Consider the following 26,978-nt stretch of genomic DNA (forward strand, 5'->3'; position numbering starts at 1 on the left):
TCTGAGTGTGGATTTACAGGCTGAGGCATGCACAACTGCACCAATTGATTCCTGCAATGAAAACCAGCAACCACTAGTCACAAAGGCCTCATTAGTGGTACACTGAACACAGTACATCAGCATTCTCACAATTGGCTTAAATGGAAGGAAATAAACTCAGTGAGTTAAGGAATGCTGCATCACTCACTGTGCTTACAATCCACATGCTTCCTGTAACTCCTCCATCCTGGCACAATGGTCACTTTAGTTATACATCTGTGAGGTTCTACTCTTCCATCTTCCCTGTGATCAGTGGGACAATATCCACTCAATTCCTGAAATGCAGCAGATGTTACTTGGGCAACCACAGGTCTACAGTAGGTTCTTTCTTGGTTAGTGTCTTTTTCCAGTGCCATCCTACAACTTACTGACACAGATTATCTCACTTGTAGTTCCCTCTCATCACTAGGATTCTGGAAATCAGAAGCTGGAAGAAGCGTTGTGTTCTGCATATTCTACAGAAAATATCACTAAAATTATACCTCCCCCAACCTCCATACCCCATCCTTCATGTCCCCAAAGGGTGCCTTCAATATGGGGCCTCACAGTCTTCTAGGAAGGAAAGAATACAGAAAGAATTTTCTAATTAGAAACTGATTGTGTGCACTGCAAAATGTCTTGTCAGTGTCCCAGTTAAAATGAGTTGGAAGGAAGGGCAAAGTTATTTTCATGTCTCAGCAGCTCTATATAGAGAGAACAAGGGAGGCTTATTTTTCTGTACTGATGTATCATCTCCTGTCTACCTCTGCCTAGGAATATGAGCCCACACTGGAAAACTCAACATCTCTACCTCCTTTTGGGGGGTGGGGAAGAAATTGGTCATTTTCTTCATCAATATAAAAATGAAACTATGTGTGGGGGTTAGTGCCTCAAGCATAGTGTCTGACCCTGTAGATTTTATATTCCTTCTGCTCTGTCTTCCACAATGTCCCCTGAGCCTTGGAGGGTGTGATTTATGTTTCCTTTAGCATTGAGCTCTAAACAGCCTCTAATTTTCTGCTTCAATGAACTTTGGGTCTCCTCAGTGTCTACCACCATCTCCCTGGAAGAGGCCCTCTGTTTAGCCATGAGAGCAACAAGATCATTACCCCACAGTAATTACAATAACTATTCAGGAAGACCCTCAGTGCAATGGTGGTTGGGGAGAGGGAACATATTGAAAATTGGTCATAAAGCAGTAGGAATATGACCAATTTGTAATATATTTATATTTTAAATTTCCTAATAGAAAATAAAAGTCACACACACACACACATATGATCAACTAATGAAGCTATACTGTTGATAAAATGTAGTTGGAACATTAGAGAACCAATGTGAAGGTGAGGAAGGGGCTGTGCTGTGTGGCATCTACAGAAAGACTGGCAGCAGTCTCTCCACAGTTATTAGAGGAGTGATGCTGCAGAAATCTGGAGATGTAATAAATCCCAAAAATACACATATTGACTAGTACAGAGAAAAATTAAATTATCTGTTCACAATCTGCTCATTTGCAACTGGATTGTAGACATAGTAGAATAATTCTAGAAATGAATTTTCCAAGGTGAGCTAGTCAGACCTTTCCTCATAGTCTCTTTTCTTCTGTATGTGGTAAGAATGACATAGTCTGCAAGCTGTACTAGAGCACCAAATCTGCCACTGCAAACTGGCGAGAGGCAGGACCCACCCCTCTAGAATCAGAATAAGGTATAATGGGGTCAGAGGAAACACACTGTGGTAGGCAAAACTGTTGACATTCAGCACCCTCCCTCTGACCTCACTCATGTGGTATCCCATCTGCACCATTCCATCATCACTTCTCTTTAGTTCTCAAAATCCATCTTGCCTTTGCTTGCCCCCTCCAAATGCCTTTGCTTTTCTCCAGGGAGGAATTGATACATGTTGGTATAATGAACCCTGATCATCACCTTGCAATGATAGACCATCCCCATTTGAGGGAGAGGACAGTATTCACACTCACTCTGGTGACCTTAAAGTAATCACATAAAGAGTGCATCCTACAAGAGAGGGGAGACATGACAGCCTCCACTCACTTTCATGAGCTTCTAAGACTGGATCTACTCAAAGGTGGAGAGAAAAGGCAACTTGCAAAATGGAGTGTGCTATTAAAGGAAACATTTACTATTCTCCCTTCTAAGAGCACCCAGTGGGGAGCACGTGTTCTCAACTAGATCTAGGAAGCAGAATGTGGAATTACTACACCCTCTGCTCCTAGAGCTCTCCACTGATGAAGGTTAAAAAAAAAAAACCCACATATATTCACTCCCCAAAAAAGAGAGAAGAGGGAAATAACAGTAGGATGTTCCAGATTTCTAACATGGGAATTCCATAACTGTAGAGGGTGCCAGTGGCATTCACTCAATTTTTTATTATTATTAATTTATTTACTTAAGGCAGAAAGAGAGTCAAATAGCAAGAGAGAATGGGTGTACCAGGGCCTTGAGCCACTGAAAATGAATTACAGACAAATGTGTCACCTTGTACATCTGGCTTACATGAGTTCTGGGGACTCAACCTGGTTTCTTAGGCTTCTCAGGCAAACACCTTAACCTCTAAGCCATCTCTTCTACTTCTTAACACCCACTGCCTTCCTTGTTACAAGGAAGACCGAACACTTCCTTCCTAGATTGAGGAGCCCTGTCCACCTTGAAGAAGCTCTAGTCCCCGCTGAAGTCCCTGCAGCACTTGATTCCCAAGGAAGACAAAAACCTGTCACTGCTGTCTCTTAGGAAGGTTCTGCACATTCCATCCAACATCTCACAACTGGAGAGGTACAAGAACTGTAACTGGGGTGACTGGGAAAATGGCTCGGCCATAAAGAGCTCTGGCTGGGCAACATGAAGGCCTGAGGGCCTGCATTTCCCTGAGTTGGATTCCCCCACACCCATGTAAATATCTGAGCATGGCCACACGTGCCTGTAACCTCAGAAATTTGAGGAGTGGACAACTGAGTATCATCTGGAATTGCTCTTCAGCCTGAAAATGGCCATTCTGAAAACTAATGGATGAACATAGGAAGACATTCAAGTTATCCTTTGGCCTTTCCATGTGAGTACATGTGGTCTGCATACACCTATGAATATAACACATACCCCATACCATATACTCACCACACGTACTACACACACATACATGAAAAAAGTGTAATTATTACATTCCAAGAATAATTATTTGTTTGGAAAAACACTTTAAATATTATTTTACAAAGATATTTAGTATCAATAACAATGTAGTATAGATTTCAAAAAAGGAAATTATTTTTGACAAATTTCAATAGAAATATTAAATATTTGAGGTTGTATACATATCTAAGTCAGGCAAAATAGATAGATTAGATTAGATTAGATGATAGATAGATAGATCTGTTTTATATGTTACACAAAGTAAACATGTATCAAAACATATCCTTGTGCTCTAATAATATGTACAATTTTTACTTTATACATGAGTTAAAATGGTTTTCATGTCAAAGGGATAAAATTAGTATGAAGCTGATATGTATGAAAGTAGCTAGGAATATTCAGAAGCAAAATATAACCAGGAACTAACATTAACTCTTTCTAAAACTTAGCACTCATCTACAATCATGAAAGCATTGTGGTGCTGAAGCAGGTTGGAGTCGCATCAGGTAACATCAGAGAGCAGTGTGCTTGTCTACATCTTTGTTAGTCTATGAAGAATTGAACAGCACATCCAGCCACTAAAGGATGTGTCATTGGAGAATGATCCTGGCATGCATTATCATGACCCCCTGAACAAATCAGAGGATGCACAAGTGTCTCTGGCTTGTCCTGGTGAACTCCTGCAGACTGAGTCCTGTGTCCACCCCTCGACCCCCACCCTCCCATCTCTGTGGGACAGAAGGACCCTGATTTCCTAAAGCATCAGGTTCTACTCAGGTGGATGTATTTGGACTAATCCAGTACACCTCCTGTTTTGTAGTTTTCCACTACCTTGGCACCACCACCACATTCCATATACAGAGGCTTTTGTTCCCCTCCTGGCCTTTCTGTTCCCTCTCTGCCCTGCTGTAGAGTATTTTGCTCAATGTCATGTGGAAACAAGTCACACTGGCCTCATGAGTCCCCTCCTCTTAATGTTTTCTTCCAGCAGTAATTCAAAACTCCATGTTTCCAAGAGTCAATGAGTACATGTCTTGTAAATCGTTTGTTCACTTGTTATTTTCAGCTTATTTCACACCATATGATAGTAGTTTTATAAAAGCTCAATATTGGGCTGGAGAGAAAGCTCAGCAGCTAAGAAACTTGCCTGCAAAGCCTAAGGACCTAGGTTCAATTTCACAGTACCCATGTAAAGCCAGATGCAAAAGGTGTTCATGCAACTGGAGTTCATTTGCAGTGGTTAGAAGCCCTAGTACTCTTACTTTCTCTCTCTCTCTCTCTCATAAATAAACAGGGCCGGAGAGATGGCTTAGCTGTTAAGGCGCTTGCCTCAGGACCCAGGACCCAGGTTCAACTCCCCAGAACCCAAGTAAGCCAGACAGACAAGGTCACGCATGAACAAAGTTGACACACATGTCTGGAGTTCAATTGCAATGAATAGAGGCCCTGGCATGCCAACTCTCTGTTTCTCATAAAAATAAATAAGATATTTTAAGAAGTTCATTATTAATATGGGAACTCACAAATTTCTATAATACAAAAGTATAAATAATAAATGTTAGTATTCACGATATATTTGGATGAAAGAACTTAAATAGACATTTGAGTAAAAATTGGTCTCTAATTTTTCTGATCCATGGCAGAAAGATACAGTTATTACTGATATTAAGTGACTAAGACACCATGCTAAGTTCTAAATTCTCATACCATATATCAATAGTGTCTTCATACATGTCATAGATGACATAACCAACCTGGAAATTGTTAACTGAAGTTCCTAGAAAAAAAAAAAAGGCTAGACCAGAGAGATGGCTTAATTAATAGTTTTGCTGTACAAACATGAGGACCCAAGTTCCGTTCCCCAACACCCACACAAATTAGTTGGATATGGCCAAATTCTCCTGTAGCCCCAGGTCTGAAATGGTAGATGCAGGAAGGTTCCTAGGGCTTGCTGGCTAGTTAGTCCAGCCAAATTGGTGAACTGCAGGTTACGTGAGAGACTGACTCAGGATAAAGTGGATAGTGATTGAGGAAAATACCCAACATCAACCTCTGGCTCCAATACACCTGCACTCACATGTGCATGTGCACCTGTGTACAGATGTCTGCCCACACCTAGGCATTCATGTTCACATGTATACCACACATACAAAAAGAATCCAGAGCTACATCATTCTGCAAGGATAATTAGTTGACTAGGCCTGGATTAAGTGTGGAGATTTGGAATGTTGCAGGTCCAAAGCCATTTTTTGTCTATCTTAGCCCTAGGAATAATCATTTATTATCCACTCCTGTATGTGACCAAACAGCCTCATGACTACTAGGTAAATGCTTTGAACATACAAACAAACCTCTAGCTTCCACTAACCCAAAGGCTAATGTCATTTCATAACATCTGAGGTCTATAGCAGAAATTTCCTTGCTTCACTGTAACTCACCTATTTGAAAAGTGTCTTGATCTATTGCCTTTCTTTTTTCTGTTACTATTAAAACTTTATGATATTTGTGTGCAAAATGTATATGTTTTTCAGTTCAAAGTCATTTTTTAATATTTTACTCATTTATTTGACAGAGAGAGAAAAAGGCAGAGAAACAGAGAGTGAGAGAGAGAGAGAGAGAATGAGCACACCAAGGCCTTCAGCCCCTGCAAATGAACTTCAGATGCATGTATCACTTGTGCATTTAGCTTACATGGGTACTGGGAAATAGAACCTGGGACATTACACTTTGCAGTGCCTTAACCACTAAGCCATCACTCCATCTCCCAAAGTCATACTTTTAAAATCTTATTTAAATTTCAAAAATCTGAAAATTGCTTATCTTATTTAGATGTAAATTATTTTATAGTTAACTTATGAAAAAGCAAAAAACATTAATTATAGAGATAAAACTTCCTGAAACTGTTACCACATTGAAACACGGTATTTGAGGCAACGTGAGTCTGTGTTTTCTGGCCATGGTCAATCCTATTTGGTTCCATAATGAGCTATCTTTGTCCCCTTTGAGGTAAAAGCTATAATTTTTTTTTCAAAGTAGGGTTTCACACTACCCCAGGTTGACCTGAAACTCACTATGTAGTCTAAGGATAGCCTTGATCTCATGGCTATCCTCCTACCTCTGCCTCCTGAGTGCTGGGATTAAAGGCATGGGCCACCACGCCTGGCAACTTTTTATTTTTTTAGAGCTGTGATTTTTTTGTGTGTTGACAAAATAAAACATTCTGCAATGATAATAAGTGTTTCATGAAGAAACCAAATCAACTAAGACGACTTAGGAATGACTGAAGTAGTATGTTTCCACACAGCTTCTCGAAGTTCCATTTCCTATAGGATGAAAACTGCAATGTGTGGAAGACAGAATGGTGCTGATAGGTCCTTAAATACTCTCCTGTTTATTTTGTATTTTGAGGCCAGGCTAGCCCAGGCTGACCACCTCAGGCTGGCCTCGAGCTCACAGCGATCCTCCTATCTCTGCTTCCCAAGTTCTGGCATTCAACCCCCGCTCCTCATTTCTTTTCCATTAAATTTCGCACTTTGCTTTACAGATTCCTCCATGTAAAAACCATACAATGGAAGCCACTTTAACCTTTCAGCACACAGTGCAAGTGTTCAAGAGTGCCCGATCTGGCCCCAGCACATCCAAAACAATCCAGTCCACTGCGCTGGACAGCGGTGCTGCCAGGGCCTCAGCCACGCCCAGCGAGCGGCCAATCACCCCGCGGGACGAGCGGAACACCCGCCCCGGGCTCCGCCCCCAGCCTCCAGAGCCACTCGCGAGGCAGCCAGGGCCTCAGCCACGCCCAGAGCGGCCAATCACCGCGCGCTACCGAGCGGGACACCCGCCCCGGGCTCCGCCCCCAGCCTCCAGAGCCGCTCGCGAGGCAGCCAGGGCCTCAGCCACGCCCAGAGCGGCCAATCACCGCGCGCTACCGAGCGGGACACCCGCCCCGGGCTCCGCCCCCAGCCTCCAGAGCCGCTCGCGAGGCAGCCAGGGCCTCAGCCACGCCCAGAGCGGCCAATCACCGCGCGTTACCGAGCGGGACACCCGCCCCGGGCTCCGCCCCCTGCCTCCAGAGCCGCTCGCGAGGCAGCCAGGGCGGCCAGGTACAGGGGTCTGATGTCACTCTTGGCAGTGGTAGGTGAGTCTCTTCAGGAGTGTGCCGGGTTTGCTGGCCTCGAATTACCAGTGAGCCTCCTACCTCTGCCTCCCCAGTGCTGGGATTTAAAGGCATGCGCCACCACGCCCGGCCAGATTTTTTTTTTTTTTAATCAAGGAAGAGTGAGTGATCTTTGCAGAAAGTTCCATATAGTACTTGGAGGATAAAACCTGACCGCCTGTCTCCTTGGAATATAGCATGAGGAGCAAACAATTGCTAATGCTGCTTGGGGACGCTACAGGGAGTTGGAATTTATGAATTAACTGCCAACCAACGGAGGAGCTAGGCTCCAGGGCCGGCTATGGGTCTAGGCTATGGGTATAGGCTCCGGCTTCCCTATGTTCTGAATCCTCAGAAGAAAACAAACAAAAGTCAGGAAGGAGGATGGATTGGGAGCCCAGCTGCAGTCCAAGCCCACTGGACAGATTCTCCTGATGCGCCTCCAGATCATCCATCACCTCACAGTCTGGGTAGATGTGGGGTGCCAGCATCGGAGACCACATGGCCTCGGGAGCAGTGCCAAGCAGCCATTTACCCACTGCAGGCCCAGTCCACTGCAACAGAGGGACTTCGACCCCAGCGCCCCATGTACCATGTAGGACTCTTCTGTGGTATGCAGCCTGAGAGTCTTTCATGAGCATCTCCAGTACTTGCAGGTCACAGAGCAACCGAGGAGTTCGGCCACTGGGGGACCTCCAAGGGACCACAGTGGATCCCAAGACCACAGGCTGGACTGGAGTCTTGCAAGGTAATGAAGACCCAGGAGAGTGTCAAAGCCTCTCCTTTCCCCATGAGTGACAGCAAATGGCACCATCTGGTCTCCTAAGGAGGTTGCTTGGACTTTGAAACGGGAAGCACCAAAGCAGCAATGACCAATAGAAAGATATCCTAAATTTGAGGGATATTTGTGTCCTCAAACCTCCGTTGGCTCTCAGTTTGGATTCAATGGACCTCAATGAATGAGAATTTTCACAGGAATCTCATGTGAGAAAAGAAAAAGACTAAAGCCTGGTGCCACCTAGAGGAGGAACTCTCCCAGAAAGGGATTTCACACAATTGTGACTGCAGGAGTGACTGGAGCCCAGACACTGATGGGTCAGTGTTGGGTGGGATCACCTGTTGACCAGGACTGCCTAGTTAGGCATACCTCCGTATCCTCTCTTGAAAATGAAGCTTAATGTCAGTGTCCTTGAGACAGGCAAGCATAGGGAAGGGTTTAGCTGCCCAGGACACTGCTTAGCTTGAGCAGTAAACACAACCTTCTAAACAACACACCCAGCAACCTGTAAGAAACCTGGGACCTCCAACTGTATTAAAGTGCATGTACACCCCATCCACTCCTCTTTCACACAATGAATTAGGTTTTACCTCCCCATAAGGACGATTATTTGTGACCAACACCTATTCAAATGTGTTCCTATATAGGTGAGATTCGAACAGCCAGTGGGGGACATCCAGCATGGACTGGTTAAGGGTATATTTGCATTAAGTCAAACCATGTCCTCTAAGTGAACTTCTAGGGAGAAGCTGCTGTTTACCATCATGCCTATGCATAACTGGGTATACATATGATTAAGGTTGGATACATCATGGGAAGAAACATAAGCAGTAGGGGAAAATGTTATATAACCCAACCCTGTCAATAGAACAAGAGGATCAGACTGGAGAGATGGCTTAACGGTTAAGGCACTTGCCTGCAAAGCCAAAGGACCCAGGTTCAATTCTCCAGGACCTACGTAAGCCAGATGCACAATGGGGCACACGCATCTGGAATTCATTTGCAGAGGCTGGGGGACCTGGCATGCCCATTCTCTCTCTTTCTCTGTCTGGCTTGCTCATTCTCTCTCTCTCCCTCTCTCCCCCCACCCTGCCTATTTCTGCCTATCTCTCTCTCAAATAAATTTTAAAAATTAATAAAAAAAAAAACAAGAGGATCACTCAAACTGTGCCCTTAGGACCCGCCCTTTAAAATCCTATAAATGAAATACCAACCAGACCACTTCTTGAGGCTCTTGAGTACTCTTCCCTCAATTGGCCCACTGTACCTTGGCACAGTGTTCAAACTTCTACTATTACTTTGCTTTTAATGAAATGTCTTGCTGCTTAACTACTTGTGTGCACCTTTCTTCGATTCTTTGAGAAAAATGCCAAGAACCTGGAAGTATTCCAAGACCACCAGTGACATCCTCATGATGGACTGAGGAGAGGGACCACCAGACCTCTTTATTTGTTTTCTTTTCTGTTCCCCCAATGTGGACATATTGAATAAATTTCCTTTTGCTACTTTTCATGACTATTTGTCTCTTTGATTGTCCTGATGAGGACAGGGAGATGAGCCTACATTTTTAGGGATGCCAAAGCCCAAGCTCTGACCCTGGCAACCCTGGCCATGTTGTGCATCCAGCTTCACACAGGTACTGGGGAATCAAGCCCCCATTGTTAGGCTTGGCAGACAAGTGCCTTAACTGCCAAGCCATCTCTCCCACCACAGGAAAACATTTTCATACAAATTAGAGCAGGGAGAGGGGGAAAGAAGCATGACAGTAGGGAGATGGATTAGCAGGTAAGATAAGACACTTGCCTGCAAACCTAAGGACCCAGGTTTGACTCCCCAGAAACCACATAAGCCAGATTCACAAGGTGATGCAAGTGCAAAAGTGGCATCTGTGCACAAGATGGCACACATGTCTGAAGTTCATTTGCAGTGGCTAAGGCTCTGGTGTGCCAGTGCTTTCTCTCCCACACATGCTCTCATAAATCAAAGAAGAAGGATCCTCACACACCGACAGCAGTTAGATTCCTTATATTTATCCAAACTCAGTTACATTATGAGGGGGGAAAAAAGGTGCAAAAGACAACATGGCCTTAAGGTGAGAAGGGTGCCGACACTGACCTTCGCGGACAGTGTTTCCTAGTGCTGCTGCCCCTCTGTCATATAAGAATGACAGACATGAGATCCACACAGCCTTATTACACAACATAATCCATGTTCATTTCTAAACAGAGCAATAAATGGTTTTCCTCATTGCCTTAAAAACCCCAAAGTTGAGGACTGGGGAGATATTTAGCAGTTAGGGTGTTTTCTTGTGAAGCCTAAGCACCCAGGTTCAATTTCCCACAACCCACGTGAGCCAGATGCACATGGTGGTGCATGCATCTGGAGTTCATTTGCAGTGGCTAGAGGCCCTGGCGTGCCCATTCTCTCTGTCTCTGTCTCTCTCTCATAAATAAATAAAAATTAAAAATCCCAAAGTGTTCTCAGAGTATCCTAATTTGTCAGTTCTAGTCTCTAGTCGTCTTTCACTGCTATAGAACCTCTAAAGAGAGAAAGCAGTGCTAATCCCTAGGATAGAAGCTCAATTTGGTGACTGAGAAAGAGCTAATGTGCCTATATGCCTGGAAGGGAGAGAGTGATTGTGGTTGCAGGGGCTTGTGGAAGGGATGGGATGCATCCTATCAGGTTCTGGCAGCCTGGTACTTATCTGGGTGACCTCTTCTCAGTATTAGCATTCAGATGATGGGCCACAGAACAATAGCCATTCAGATAGGATATGACACAACCCATCTAGCCATGATATCCCTTCACCCCTTGGGTCTATGCACCTCTCCTCATTGTTCTCCATGCCATGAAAACATCAGTCCTGACCATCCATGTCTTATAATAAGAAAAGCATCAATAGACACTATATTTTATTTAAATGACACTTCTGAGTTGATGCCTCAACTTTCATCAAACCTAATGTCCCACCAATGATAGCCAGAATACATATCTATGTGAACCCCAGAAGACTTACCACAGTTCATATGGTGAATCTCCAGTACAAAATATATATAAACCTAAATACAGAATATTTTATGGAGGTTTTGCTTCATTTATTATTTGGTCTTTTTTAAAAAAATTCTGATTTTTATTTATGTATTTATTGATTGATTAGAGACAGAGGGAGAGAGAGAGAATGGTTGCACCAGGGCCTCTAGTCACTGCAAACAAAGTCCAGACACATGTGCCACCATGTGCATCTGGCTTACCTGGCACCTGGAGAATCAAACCTGGGTCCTTAGGTTTCACAAGCAAGCACCTTAACCGCTAAGCCATTTCTCTAGCCCCTTTATTTATTATTTGTGTATATGAATGTGTATGAGTTCACATGAGTGCAGGCACACACATGCCATGGTGTGAAGGTGACAGGACAACTTTTATTTTTTAATATTTTTTATTTTATTTATGAGAGTTTACGAGAAAGAGGGAGAGAGAGAAAGAAAGAAGGAAGGAAGGGAGAAAGGGTGCGCCAGGGCCTCTAGCCACTACATACAAACTCCAGACACATGCACCACCTTGTAGTACATCTGGCTTTACACGGTTACTGGAGAATCAAATCTGGGTCCTTAAGCAGGCAAGTGCTTCAAGGACAACTTTTAAGTCTATCCTTGCTGTTCCACCTCATTTTGAGGCAGGAATTTTCTTGACCTTTCTCTATTGTTCTCATTCCTTTTGCTTTACTTACTGAGAGCTTTCAGGAAATTCTGTCTCTGCCACCCATCTCACCACTGAGGCACTATCATGTTGGGATTACAGAAGTGCACAATGGCTTCCAGCTTTTACATGTGGTCTGAGGGTGGAACCTAGGTACTCAGGCTTGAGCAGCAAGTGTTTTATTTACTGAGCCACCTCCCCAGTCCCTTATAGAAGCTTTCTCAAGTGGGTTGCTATATTCTTGAAGAATTTTATCTACTTGATAAGGACAAAGGAAGTGGGTGATGAAAAAGTAAATGGAGTCTGAAGGTAAAAATCACTTGGCTTCAAGTGGTGTAATGTCCTGGCTGCCTCATTAGGGTCCCGTGTTCTGCAGATCTGCAGAGTGAGGTGAACACAGAAGTGACCTGGGACCTGATTAAGTGTCCCCTCTTCTTTATGAGTACCAGTTAGTTTTTATACTATTGCCTGAGAGAGGATCTTTCAAAACTCAAATGGATTTGAGTCCAGAGTCCAAATACTAATATTAAATGACCTCAAAAGTTTGAAGAATCAGTATTGTACTATCTTCTTTTGGAAATAATATTTTGTACGCTGAACTATGTCCTTAGTACTCTTCTTTTTTTTTTAATTTTTTTTGTTCTTTTTTATTTATTTATTTGAGAGCGACAGACACAGAGAGAAAGACAGAGGGAGAGAGAGAGAGAGAATGGGCGCGCCAGGGCTTCCAGCCTCTGCAAAGGAACTCCAGACGCGTGCGCCCCCTTGTGCATCTGGCTAACGTGGGACCTGGGGAACCGAGCCTCGAACCGGGTCCTTAGGCTTCACAGGCGAGCGCTTAACCGCTAAGCCACCTCTCCAGCCCCCTTAGTACTCTTCTTATGTGGAGGCAGGATCTCACTGTTGCCCAGGCTGTACTCACCCTGTAGTCCAGGCAAGAGGTGAGCTTGCAACCTTCCTATCTCAGCCCCCTGTGTAGCTGGGATTATAGGTCTGGGCAATTTAGGCTTCTCTAGCCATCATGAACTGTAGCATTTCTAAGAAATCAAAGGAAGAGACAATAATTCAAGTATTTCACATTAAAAGAGTAAGGATATAAAAGAAACTACTAAAATTTAAAACTTTTTTTTAAAATACTGTAACTTCACTATATTTTAAAATGTTTCTGTGAGGACAGCGTTTTGCGAGAGTGACCCGCTAGCACCATGTCGGCCATGGCAGAGCTGTGGGAGCTGTACGAAGGGAGCAGTGACCTGCAGGTGGACGTGATGCCTGGCGAAGGCGACCTTCCGCAGATGGAGGTAGGCGGCGGGAGCCGGGAGCCGGGAGCCGGGAGCCGGGAGCCGGGAGCCGGGAGCCGGGAGCCGGGAGCCGGGAGCCGGGAGCCGGGAGCCGGGAGCCGGGAGCCGGGAGCCGGGAGCCGGGAGCCGGGAGCCGGGAGCCGGGAGCCGGGAGCGAGGCCCCCTGGAGGAGCAGGCCCCGCAGCCGAGGGCGGCGCGCGAGGCGAGGCGCGGCCTGGACCGCCGCCCCGGCCCCGGCCCCGGCCCCGGCCCCGGCCCCGGCCCCGGCGAGCAGGCCGCGGGCCCGGGCTTCCCGAGCGGGGACGCGGGCGACCACTTTGACGCCCGGGAAGACGACTACGACTTCCCGGAAGAGGAGCCCCGAACCGCGCGGGCTGCGGGGTCTCGGCCGCCCTGGAGGAAGCCAAGTCGATGTTTCTGCACGACGAGCAGACCCCGTTTGATCAGTTTGCTTTCGTCGAAGAGCTTTTCTCACTGATGGTGGTCAGTCGTCCCACCGAAGAGCTCGGTTGTGGCGAGATCACTGAGAGAGAGCAGTTTCCTTGCTGATAAAAGAGGAGGGAACGACTTGAGAGAGGGAGCCATCCGACATTCCGCTATCGTTTGGGTTCATTCCAAATAGTTCTGCGCAAGAAAAGAACAGTTGGCTTTTGTTTCTCCGAATAAGAAGGCAATAGTGGCTGCACAGCTGTGAAAAAGGAAAAGAATCATGAAAAGAAAGGGCTCTTAGGAAATTTGTTTCCAAGGATGCCCTAACATACAAGGTTTTGGCTTTAAAAAGAGCTTATTTTCCTTACGTTGGCAGATATCTTCCATATATACTTCCCTATTAAGATGTCGTTCCAAGCCGGGCGTGGTGGCGCACGCATTTAATCCCAGCACTCGGGAGGTAGAGGTAGGAGGATCACTGAGTTCAAGGCCACATTGAAAATGCAGAGTGAACTCCAGGTCAGCCTGAGCTAGAGTGAGACCCTACCTTGAAACCCCCCCCCAAAAAAAATGTTTTTCCAAGAGTAAGTCATGGACAAGACAAACTGCCAATACATGAATCTAATTATAGAATAAGAAAAAAATATGTCCACAAGAGACCTTGAGTTATTTGGACTGAATGCCTGTTAAGAAAACTTTCCCAGTTCTGTTTTTTATGATCTAAGTCAGAGTGATTAATTAACAAAACCAGTTTAAGGCTGAGCATTCTTCATTTTCACAAAAGGTTAAGCAAACTATGTGTCTATATATGTGTCACATATATTATTATCTTAAAATATGCTTCCAAGAGCACAGGAACATTTTATTGTACATGTATAATTATAATTATAAATTTATAAATGATTCGTAAAGGTATGATCTATAATTCAGGAAATTTTACTATGACTTTTTAAAAGTCAAAATTAAAATGCCATTTGTAAAAGTTTAAATTCAGACATTTAAATGTATGTGAAAGTACAAACTTTCTAACATCTTTCTATACTAGGGAAATTTTGCTTGCTGTTTAACATGATAGGTGGAAAGACTTTAAACTTCACATGTAGGAACTGTTAGTAAAAATAATGAGTAAAAAGAAAGCATAAACAATTATGCTATCAAATTTTGAAGGTTTGAAACCTGCCCAGAAATCCTCCTTGGTCCCTGAAGTTTCTCTCTCCTCCTCTAAGCTTGTTATTCTTTATTCACTAGCATTGAAAATAATAAAAATTTCTTGTTCTGTGTACTTAAAAATAAATAAAATAAAATAAAATAAAATGTTTCTGTGAGAGAACAGATATTCTTATCAAATGTCTCTGGTGACATAAGAAAGCTAATTGTTTTCTTAGTTAGAAGAAAAATACAAGTGTATTGTCTACTTTTACCATTGTTGGTGACAAAATAACGGATAAAAACAATGTGAGAAATGGTTTATTTTGGTTTGTGGCTTGAGGGTATAGTCCAACCTGGCAGGGAAGGTATGGTGGTGGAGGTGGCTGGCTATTGTTTTTTCAGTCAAGTACCAGAGGTGAATGTTTTTGCACCATTTGCTTTCTGTTCTATTCAGTCTGCAACTTCAGTCCATGGAATTGTGCTACTCACATTCAGGGTGAATCTTCCCTCTCAGTTAACTCTCTCTAGTAATGCCTTGCAGACTCTCCCCAAAGTGTACCTCCTAGGTGATTCTAAAACCCAGTCTAGGGCTGGAGCAATGGCTTAGCGGCTAAGTGCTTGCCTGTGAAGCTCAAGAACCCTGGTTTGAGGCTCGACTCCCTAGGACCCATGTTAGCCAGATGCACAAGGGGCACAAGCATCTGCAGTTCTTTTGCCTTGGCTGGAGGCCCTGATGCACCCATTCTCTCTCTCTTTATCTCTCTCTCATTCTGCCTCTTTCTCTCTGTGTCTGTCTCTCTCAAATAAATAAAAATAAACCCAGTCTAATTGACAATGATGATTAACCATGACATCACTTATTGTCTAAACATTATCAATTTATAGTCCTCATTATAATGTTCCTGAAACACTACATACAGACATAGAAAATAAAAGCATGCACTAAAATATCCAGTATTTTTAAGTTCAAAAAATAACTTCTAGGATCAGGGAGATGGTTTAGCAACTAAAGGCATTTGCTTGCTACGTCTAAGGCCTGAGTTTAATTCCCCAGCACCCACGTAAAGTCAAATGCAAAAAGTGGTGCACCTAACCAACATTTATTTGCAGATCTGCAATGGCACGAGATCCTGATGTGTGCACACACGTGTGCATGCACACATATATGCACACAAACATTTCAGATAGTTAATTTACAATATATTAAAGAAGCAATGCCTTCGGCAAATTGTGGGATGCTGTCCATGTTTGTTCCACAGGTATTATATTTATAAATGATCTCTACAAGTGTGTAATAAATTAGATATGTAGAGACTGGAATGCTACATATATATGTGATACCAGTTGTTCTTGTAACACAGTGTCTCATCCCTTCCACCTCAGATCCCAGGTCTTGAACCTGAGAACTCTCCAGATCTGGAGCTGTAGTGGGAAAATTGCTGTGAGTTGAAGACCAGCCTGGGCCACAGAATGAGTTCCAGGTCAGCTGTGGCTACAGTGAGAACTTGTTTCAAAAAAAAAGCATTCTATACATGCATGAAAGTATCAAATTTTTTCTTTCTGCTTTTTAGAAAAAAAAAAAATTAAGTGTCTGGGAGACAGTGGAGAGGCCCAAGCCCAGCACCTCTCCTCAGCCCCTTCAGCAGGCCCTGGCTCCACCCTGCAGCTCAGCCTTGTGTCTATGTGTCCCTAGCTCTGGTCCCCTGAGGTGTACACTCTGGGGGTTGGTCCTTTGACGGGAATGTTCTGTGCTTCCCACAACCCAACTGTGTCTGTCTCCTTTTTGGTTAAACTGTCTGCATGGAAACCTGCAGGAGCAGCCCTCTGGGTTCAGAAGGACAGAAAGGAGTTGGACCTGCGGAGCACATGCTGGGCGAGATGGAGCTCTGGCAGGGAGCAAGTTGGGCTCGGGAGAGGAGATGGGGGGACTTAAGTGGGAACCATCCCTTCCAACCGTCATCCAGGTAAGGAAGGGGTCCTGACTAGTGTCAGCTATTCAGCAGGAACCTCCTTGTGAGGCAACTCTCAGGAGCCTGAGGCCCCCCTCCCTTGAGTGGGACCTGCTTGAAGCTGCCCTCCTTTGATGGTCTTGCTAGGAGTCCTGGGTTCTTGTTCAAATCTGCCCAGAAAGGGCAACTGCTTTAGATCCTTGGCAATGGCCTAAAGCCTCCACTGGCTGAGGACTGCTCAGACTGCAGTGATTTTCCAGGGCCCCCCTTGTGTTTTTGCCCCTCTGTGTTCTCACCTCTGGGTAGTCCCTAGCCACTATGAGGTGAGACTAGCTTTTCTCTGGGAAACCCACTGTCCTGTCTTTGTGTCAAGAAACCCATGAGGCTCCCTTAGCAAATCTGACCAAAAGAAAGAGAGAAGAGACACAAATTAATAAAATCAGAGATGAACAAGGTAACATCACAACAGATTCCAGAGAAATTCAAAAAATCATAGGGACATATTATAAAAGCATATACTCCACAAAGTATGAAAATCTGAAAGAAATGGATGATTTCCTTGATCTATATGACCTACCTAAATTAAATCAAAATGAGATTAATCACTTAAATAGACCTATAACAAACATGGAGATCCGAACAGTTATCAATAATCTCCCAACTAAAAAAAGCCCAGGCCCGGATGGATTCACTGCTGAATTTTACCAGACTTTTAAGGAAGAGCTAACACCATTGCTTCTTAAGCTTTTCCAGGAAATAGAAAAAGAAGGAATTCTACCAAACTCCTTCTATGAGGCCAGCATCACCCTGATACCAAAACCAGGCAAAGATAGAACAAAAAAAGAAAATTACAGACCAATCTCCCTCATGAACATAGATGCAAAAATTCTCAACAAAATATTGGCAAACAGAATACAAGAGTATATCAAAAAGATCATTCACCCTGACCAAGTAGGCTTTATCCCAGAGATGCAGGGATGGTTCAACATACGCAAATCTATAAATGTAATACATTACATAAACGGGTTGAAGGACAAAAATCACATGATCATCTCATTAGACGCAGAGAAAGCATTTGACAAAATCCAACATCCCTTCATGATAAAAGTCCTACAGAGACTGGGAATAGAAGGAACATATCTCAATATAATAAAGGCTATTTATGACAAGCCTACAGCCAACATATTACTAAATGGGGAAAAACTGGAAGCTTTTCCACTAAAATCAGGAACAAGACAAGGGTGTCCACTGTCCCCACTTCTATTTAATATCGTTTTGGAAGTCTTAGCCATAGCAATAAGGCAAGAGACACACATAAAAGGGATACAAATTGGAAAGGAAGAAATCAAGTTATCATTATTTGCAGATGACATGATTCTATACATAAAGGACCCTAAAGACTCTACTAGCAAGCTGTTAGAGCTGATCAAAACTTACAGCAATGTAGCAGGATACAAAATAAATACACAGAAATCAGTAGCCTTCATATATGCTAACAACAAATACACAGAGGATGAAATCAGAGAATCACTCCCATTCACAATTGCATCAAAAAAAATAAAATACCTTGGAATAAACCTAACCAAGGAAGTAAAGAATCTATACAATGAGAACTTTAAAACACTCAAGCGAGAAATTGCAGAAGACACTAGAAAGTGGAGAAACATCCCTTGTTCCTGGCTTGGAAGAATCAATATCGTAAAATGGCAATCTTACCTAAAGCAATCTACACATTTAATGCAATCCCTATCAAAATTCCAAAGGCTTTCTTCATGGAAATAGAAAAAACAATCCAAAAATTCATTTGGAATCACAAAAAACCTCGAATATCTAAAATAATACTGAGCAACAAAAAAGAGGCTGGTGGTATCACCATACCTGATTTTAACCTATACTACAGAGCCATAGTAACAAAAACAGCATGGTACTGGCACAAAAACAGACATGTAGATCAGTGGAACAGAATAGAGGACCCAGATGTAAGCCCAAGTAGCTATAGCCACCTGATATTCAATAAAAATGCCAAAAAATACTCATTGGAGAAGAGACAGCCTCTTCAGCAAATGGTGTTTTGAAAACTGGATAAATATCTGCAGAAGGATAAAAATAGATTCTTCTCTCTCGCCATGCACAAGAATTAAGTCCAAATGGATTAAAGACCTTAACATCAGACCGGAAACTTTAAAACTGCTAGAGGAAAAAGTAGGGGAAACACTTCAACATATTGGTCTTGGCAAAGACTTTCTGAATACAACCCCAATTGCTCAGGCAATAAAACCACAGATTAACCACTGGGACCTAATGAAATTACAAAGATTTTGCACCGCAAAGGACACAGTGAAAAAAGCAAAGAGGCAACCTACAGAATGGGAAAAAATCTTCGCCAGCTATATATCTGGTAGAGGATTAATATCTAGGATATACAAAGAACTCAAAAAGTTAAATAATAAGGAATCAAACAAGCCAGTCAAAAAATGGGCTATGGAGCTAAATAGAGAGTTCTCAAAGGAAGAAATACAAATGGCATATAAGCATCTAAAACAATGTTCTTCGTCACTAGTCATCAGGGAAATGCAGATTAAAACCACATTGAGATTCCATCTCACTCCTGTCAGATTGGCCACCATCATGAAAACAAATGATCATAAATGTTGGCGGGGATGTGGAAAAAAAGGAACCCTTCTGCACTGCTGGTGGGAATGTAATCTGGTCCAGCCATTGTGGAAAACAGTGTGGAGGTTCCTAAAGCAGCTAGAGATTGATCTACCATATGACCCAGCTATAGCACTCCTAGGCATATATCCAAAGGACTCATCTCATTTCCTTAGAAGTACATGCTCAACCATGTTTATTGCTGCTCAATTTATAATAGCTGGGAAATGGAACCAGCCTAGATGTCCCTCAACAGATGAGTGGATAATGAAGATGTGGTACATTTATACAATGGAGTTCTACTCAGCGGTAAAGAAAAATGAAGTTATGAAATTTGCAGAAAAATGGATGGACCTGGAAAGTATTATACTAAGTGAGGTAACCCAGGCCCAGAAAGCCAAGCGCCACATGTTCTCTCTCATATGTGGATCCTAGCTACAGATGACTGGGCTTCTGTGTGAGAATGAAAATACTTAGTAGCAGAGGCCAGTAAGTTGAAAAGGAGACATAAAGGGTGGAGAAAGGAAGGGAGGAGGATACTTAATAGGTTGATATTGTATATATGTAATTACAATGATTGTAACGGGGAGGTAATATGATGGAGAATGGAATTTCAAATGGGAAAGTGTGGGGGTGTGGAGGGAGGGAATTACCATGGGATATATTTTATAATCATCGAAAATGTTAATAAAAATTAAAAAAAAAAAAGAAAGAAAGAAACCCATGAGGCTAGACTAAAGCTTGTCTGTTGCTCTGATGTACTCAAGCTCTGCTCCTTGGCAACTTTTCCTTGAGGAACTGGCTCCAACTCATACCCAGACATGGACATTAAGCTGGCCATACAGCATGGATGAATCCAGGGCAGGTGATTAAATAGATAACCCGAAAGCCTCCCATCCACCTGGAATCAGATGTCACCCTGATGAAGCACAGAAGATTGGGTACACTTAAAACTTTGAAAGTCAGGATCCCCACAAGACCATTTTAACCTAATCTGGACAAGACCTTATTTAATTCCATTGGCAATTCACTCTGTCTCGATATTACAAGGTATAACTCTCTGGATTCAGCATACCAAGGGTAGAGAGGGCATACAAGCCAATGAACTCCCGTGAGCCTGCCAAGTAATTCCTGTGAATCAGGACCTGAACTCAAACCTAAGGATCTAGGTGAGTTAAGCTAAGCTTGTTACTCTCCTCTCTCCTAGCCTGCATCATCTCAACTTTCCATCTGCTGATATTCCTTTGTGTCTGGTTGTAATTACATACTGCCACAATCAGAGTAAGAGAATATATAGCTCTTTTGTCTTAGTCATTTGATTGGTCTCTTTAAATTGTGTGTTGGGAGACAGTCTCCACAGGTCATAAGCAACTCTGTCCTTCCCCTGGAAATTGGTTATCATGATTTATCTTTGTACCAGCACCATGGTCTTCTCTCATAGTTTCATGAAAAGATAATTCTGTGGTCAGGATTTCCCAAGCCCTGGCTAAATAAAACAGGGAATCTAACAGAATTTTGGACACAACACTCCAAATCCCTCTCAACTCATCATTGTTCTGACCACTGGTCTTCACAGAGCTTGACTTTACTATGAGTTATAAAGGGCTTTCTGAGGTAACATAGCAAATAAAAGTGATCACCCAGGATTCCATATATAATGAGAGTTTTTTTTGTTTTGTTTTTTCGAGGTAGGGTCTCACTCTGGTCCAGGCTGACCAGGAATTAATTCTGTAGTCTCAGGGTGGCCTTGATCTCATGGCTATCCTCCTACCTCTGCCTCCCGAGTGCTGGGATTGAGACTTTTTTTTTAATGTCACCATGGAAGAGCTTGAGCTTTCCTTCATCCTCTACACATGACTCTTAATATTACTACAATTAAGAGATTATTTGAAATAACACTTCCCTCCAACAGCAGTTCATCCAGATTCTGTATATAGGAAAATCAGCATTATGAAACTCTTTTCTCTTTGGGATGTGTAGATCAAGGCTGTCAGGGGAATAGTCACACACACCCACTCATCCCCTTGTGTCTGGTATATGAAAATGGGATTTTGGGATACTCAGTGTTCAAAGTCACTCCATTATGAACTTTTAGAGTTGCAAAGTTAACTGTAGATCCTATAGAACACTGGCCAAAAAAAAAAAAAACAGAAACATATTCTACCAGTTATTTACCAATGGTTTGCTCCAAATCAGGAAGCTTTGTTCCAAGACTAAGACCTTAACCTGTATAACCTTTGCGGGATTTTATGCACTCCATATCTGTTTGTGAGGTTCTGAAGGAACTCCATGGGATCATGAGCATCTGAACAGTTGGCAAATTGGGGGAGCTTGTTTACTCAGACACATGGCTACACCTCTCAGAATCTATCAGCCTCAAGAAAGTAAACATTTGACCAACCAGCTCACTAAAATTGTTCTTAAGAATTAAGAGGGAGCCCTGTGACTATTTGCTTGGGCACACACATGTGCCCATACACATAGGAACATGCATACACCTACGCGTGTACAACAAACACACACAGAGAGAGAAAGAGAGAGAGCAGTCCAATAAACACAACTTCACCAGAAAAATCTAGATTATATGATAATAATACTTAATCAACACACTGACTTATTTAAACTCAGTTCCCAGCACTAAAAACATAGGAAAGTATACCTTTGAAGGAAAGTTCAAACACATCCTCCCACAGATCATTTGTACTCCTGTGGCTATTAACAAATGCCCCAGCCTTGAGAAAAAAATTTAAAGTTTATTTATTTATTTGCAAGCAGATAAAAGGGAGACAAACAGAAAGAGAATGGGCATGCTGGGTTCTCCAACCACTGCAAACAAACTCCAGATGCTTGAATCACTTTGTACATCTGGCTTTATATGAGTACTAGGGAATTAAACCCAGGTCATTAGGCCTTGCAGGCAAAAGCCTTAACTGCTAACCCATCTCTGCAGCCCAAAAAACTTTGTCTTTTTTTTTTCAAGGTAGGGTTTCACTGTAGCCAGGGCTGATCTGGAACTCACTCTATAATCCTAGGCTGGCTTTGTGCTCACAGTGATCCTCCTACCTCTGCCTCCCAAGTGCTGAGATTAAAGGTGTGAGTCACCATGCCAGGCTTGAGAAACTTTATTCCTTATTCTTAGAGGGACTTATAGGCAGAGAACGTTCTTCTTAAGTTTCTCCTATCTGGGTGGAGGCATAGTGCCTCTCTGATTAGAGGAGTAACATTCTCTCAGTGTCAGAGTAAGGTGGGTCTTGGGATCACTGGAGGCAGTCTGTGATGTCTCCTTGTGAGTTCTTTTTTCAGTTGTTTTTCTCAAACATTTTAAGGCACATGTAATTATACATAAACCATGAATGAGATCTTTTAAAATTTTTATTCCTAATTTTATTATCCCAGAAAAAATAGATAGTGGCCTGGGAAAACCAGATGACCATTCCTAAGAACCAATATTTACTCCTTGTGCCACTGAGGGCATTTGTTGATGCCTGTTCTTGAATGTTTTTTGGTTCAAGTGTTAGTGTAACTGCAAGAGGTATTTTCAATAACAGAACCACCCTCCCTGTTCTGTCAGAATATTGTCTAAGGTAATTTGGTTATCAAGACTACTTTAGCAAAAGAATCTATCCCTCTCTGTGGATCACCAGTGGGCCAGGCAGTTTCACTTGCTCTTCTTTCCAGAGTGATCAACATTTCTGATCATGTTCATGAGTTCCTACTCCCCACCAAGCAAAAGTGATCTATCAAAAATGAACCAGAACCTGCCGGGCATGGTGGCGCATGCCTTTAATCCCAGGACTCGGGAGGCAGAAGTAGGAGGATCACCATAAAGTAGGCCACCCTGAGACTCCATAATGCTCCATAGTGAATTCCAGGTCAGCCTGAGCTAGAGTGAGACCCTATCTTGAAAAAAAAAAAAAAAAAGTGAACCAGAACCTGACCTCCCGGTTCATGTACATGTGGGTGCATGATGTGCAGTGGGGTCATGAAGCCTGTGTGTGTGGCTTATATGTGTGGTGCATGCATGAGTGTGTGCAGATGTGGTGTCTCGTGTGTGCACAAAGACCTGAGGAGACCATCAGGTGTCTCCCTCCATTGCTCATCTGCTTGTTTCCTTGAGCTTATTGGAGGCCTGGTTTCTTCACTGATGCCAGAGCTTTGCCAGCCTTAGCAATTCTGCAGGGAGAGACAGGTTACAAACATGGAGGCCATGCCCAATATCTGCATGGGTTCTGGGAATTGAACTCAGCAGTCTCAGACCCCCTCAGTTCTCGTGCTTGTGCAGGAAGCATCACCTCTCCAGCCAAAACAGCCTTTTCTTAAATGTTCTAGTTAAAACTTTTTAAATTAGGTCATAACTCTGACAGAGGTCACATAACTGAATGTAGGAGTCACAAAAAATTTTGACAGTAAAAATTTCTGATTATGAAACAATCAAAGATTAATTCCAAATCAAAAGCAGAACAAATCTGAGGTGTTCTGGCAATGCTCCTCCATGTTACATTCTGTGACTTCACTGCATGCTGCCACACATACCATCGTGCCATGTAGCTCCACTGTATGCCACTGCGTGTGTCATCATGCTATGCAGCACCAACAAACACTGCCTGGGATATCTCAGCTGAAATTTGAGACTACTAATGAAAGTATAGTATTATTATTGTACATATTAAGTATTTAGTGTTTATAGAAACATAATGGTTCAATTCTGGAGAGCAATGGCATCAAATATTTTCCTGCTACCACTCTTCACTATGTAAATATCCACTAAGTATGTCTTTGGAATGCATTATGTTAGAAAATTTGGTTTAGGGCATGACAGATGGCTTAGCAGTTATGGTACTTGTCTGCAAAGCCACAGGACCTAAATCTGATTCCCCAGGACCCATGTAAACCAGATGCACAAGGTGGTGCATATGTTTAGAGTTCATTTGCAGTGGCTGAAGGCCCTGGAGTGCTCACTGTCTCTCTCTCTCTACCTGCTTATTTCCCTCTCTCTCTCTCTCTCTCTCTCTCTCTCTCTCTCTCTCTCTTTCTAAAATAAAGAAACAAAAAAGAAGAAAATTTGGTATAAATTGCTGTTATCTTGTTTTGTAGAAATAGTGCTTGATTGCAGCAAGTAAGGGCAACTATCCTTCAACAATATTTCCTAACTGCTGTGTACATATGTAAGTGTGAACATCAATTTTTAAAGCTAAGCTAGGCATGGTGGTGCACACCTTTAATCCCAGTACTTGGGAGGCAGAGGTAGGAGGATCACCATGAGTTTGAGGCCACCCTGAGATTACAGAGTAAATTCCAGGTCAGCCTGGACTAGAGTGAAACCCTACCTCGAAAAACAAACAAAAAAAAAAAAAATTAAAGCTAAGCATAAATTAATTTGATGAGTTAAATCCAGATTTTAAAAATAGTTTTTTATTTATTTGAGAAATAGGTAATTGGCAAGTCAGGGCTTCTGGTCACTGCAAATGAACTCCAGACACATGTGCTACCTTGTGTATCTGGCTTACAAAGGCACTGGGGAATTGAACTTGGGTCCTTAGGCTTTACAGGCAAGCACCTTAACTGCTAAGCCATTTCTCCAGCCCTAAACCCAGATTTTTTGACAAATTATTATCCATATTTATGTTTTAGGGCAAAAATATTTTACTATTATGGATAAGGGCCTAAATCTAGATGGAAGAAGTAAAAATACTGGTGGCAATGTGACAGTCTTAGCTACCAGATTGTAGTAAGCCTAAACTGACAAGCAAAAGAAAATTTGGCTGGCGTGGTGGCACATGCCTTTATCCTGGCACTTGGGAAGCAAAGGTAGGAGGATCGCCATGAGTTCAGGGCCACCCTGAGACTACATAGTGAATTCCAGGTCAGCCAGGGCTAGAGCAAAACCCTACCTTGAAAAAAAGAAAATATGTTGAACCATTTTTATAATATATGTTTACTTTTAGTAACTATGGTGGTATGGAAAACCTCTTTGCTTAATTTATAATGAAGTTTTGGATGCAGAGAACATGACACCAGCCAAATTTAAATGGCATTGTAATACCAAGAATGCAGTGTATTATAATAAACCAAAGGAATATTTTGAATGACTTTTAAAAATATTTAAATAAAGTCAGGTATGGTGACTTACATCTATATCCCCAGTACTCAGGAGGCTGAGGTGGGAGGATCGTGAATTCAAGGCCAGACTGAGCTACAGAGGGAGTTTCAGGTTAGCCTGGACTAAAAAAGTAAACCTTCGGCTGGGCATGGTGGTGCACGCCTTTAATCCCAGCACTCGGGAGGCAGAGGTAGGAGGATTGCCATGAGTTCAAGGCCACCCTGAGACTCCATAGTGAATTCCAGGTCAGCCTGGGCTAGAGTGAGACCCTACCTAGAAAAATAAAAAAAATAAAAAAAAAAGTAAACCTTCAAATAAGTGAAAGTAAACCAAATTAGCCCTTTGTACTAGGAATGAAATTTGGTGGTAGAATGCATGCCAAGCAGGCATGAAGCCCTAGGTCCAGTCCCTCCCACAAATAAAATCACCACATAAAGATGAATATTTTGATATTTGTTACTGTCAATGAAAAGTAGTTATTTGCATGCTATGAAACTTACTTAATTGTAAAAAGCCCTACTTAGTAGAATAAGTCATATTACCTGATGCTACTAAGATGTCAAGAATAGTTCATGAAGGGTTGAGAGATACTTCAGTGGCTAAGACCACTTCCTGTGCATGCATGAGGACCTAGGAGGCCTGAGAAACTATTTGAGTTCGATCCCCAGGACCCACTTAAGCATGGCCACATCCATCGGTAATCCTAGTACTGTAGGGAACAGACCCAAGAGATAAGAATCACTGGAGTTTGGGTGGGAGGAGAAGATAGAAAATTTGCAATCTACTTAGATGAAATAACTGGCATTTAAAAAAATTTTTTTTTATTTCTTTGACAGAGGCAGATAAGAGAGAGAGAATGGTGCCGGGCATGGTGGCACACACCTTTAATCCCAGCACTCGGGAGGCAGAGGTAGGAAAATCACTATGAGTTTGAGCCCACCCTGAGACTCCATAGTGAATTCCAGGTCAGCCTGGGCTATATTGAGACCCTATCTCAAAAAAGAGAGAGAGAGAATGGGCACACCAGGGCCTCCAGCCACTGCAAACGAACTCCAGACACATGTGCCACTTGTGCATTTGGCTTACGTGGGTCCTGGGGAATCAAACCAGGGTGGTCCTCTGGCTTTTTAGGCAAGCACCTTAACCATTAAGCCATCTCTCCAGCCCAAAACAGCTGACATTTTTAACATGGCATACTTGTTACTAGAGGCAAGCTATGTTTATGAAGGACACATTCATGAGAATTACTGTTTTTATCATCATTTAAAGGCACACAGGATTAGATACTTATCTCAAATTTGATAGATTTATCCCAAATGAAAGTTTACAGAGGAAAGATGGTACTGGTGTCTGCACAGATGGGGTGGCAGCAATGATGGGCAAAAATGTTGGATTGCAGCAAAAGTTAAAGTTGGTGCCAGTGAATATATATCATTTTATGGCATGTGTGGTAGTTGGACTCAGGTGTCCCCCATAAACTTAGGTGTTCTAAATGCTAGGTTCCCAGCTGATGGAAATTTGGAATTGATGCATCCTGGAGGCAGTGTATTGTTGGGGGCAGGCCTATGGGTGTTATAGCTAGTTTCCCCAAGCCAGTGTCTGGCACA

At 42.8% G+C, this 26,978-nt stretch overlaps 1 pseudogene; it reads left to right on the top strand.

Annotated features, from left to right (window-relative positions):
• Positions 1-12,996: 12,996 nt before the first annotated feature.
• LOC123459470 lies at positions 12,997-13,790 on the top strand (annotated as a pseudogene).
• The last annotated feature ends 13,188 nt before the right edge of the window (positions 13,791-26,978 follow it).

Source organism: Jaculus jaculus, chromosome 3 (genome assembly GCF_020740685.1).
Source record: "Jaculus jaculus isolate mJacJac1 chromosome 3, mJacJac1.mat.Y.cur, whole genome shotgun sequence".
Classification (NCBI taxonomy): Eukaryota; Metazoa; Chordata; class Mammalia; order Rodentia; family Dipodidae; genus Jaculus; species Jaculus jaculus.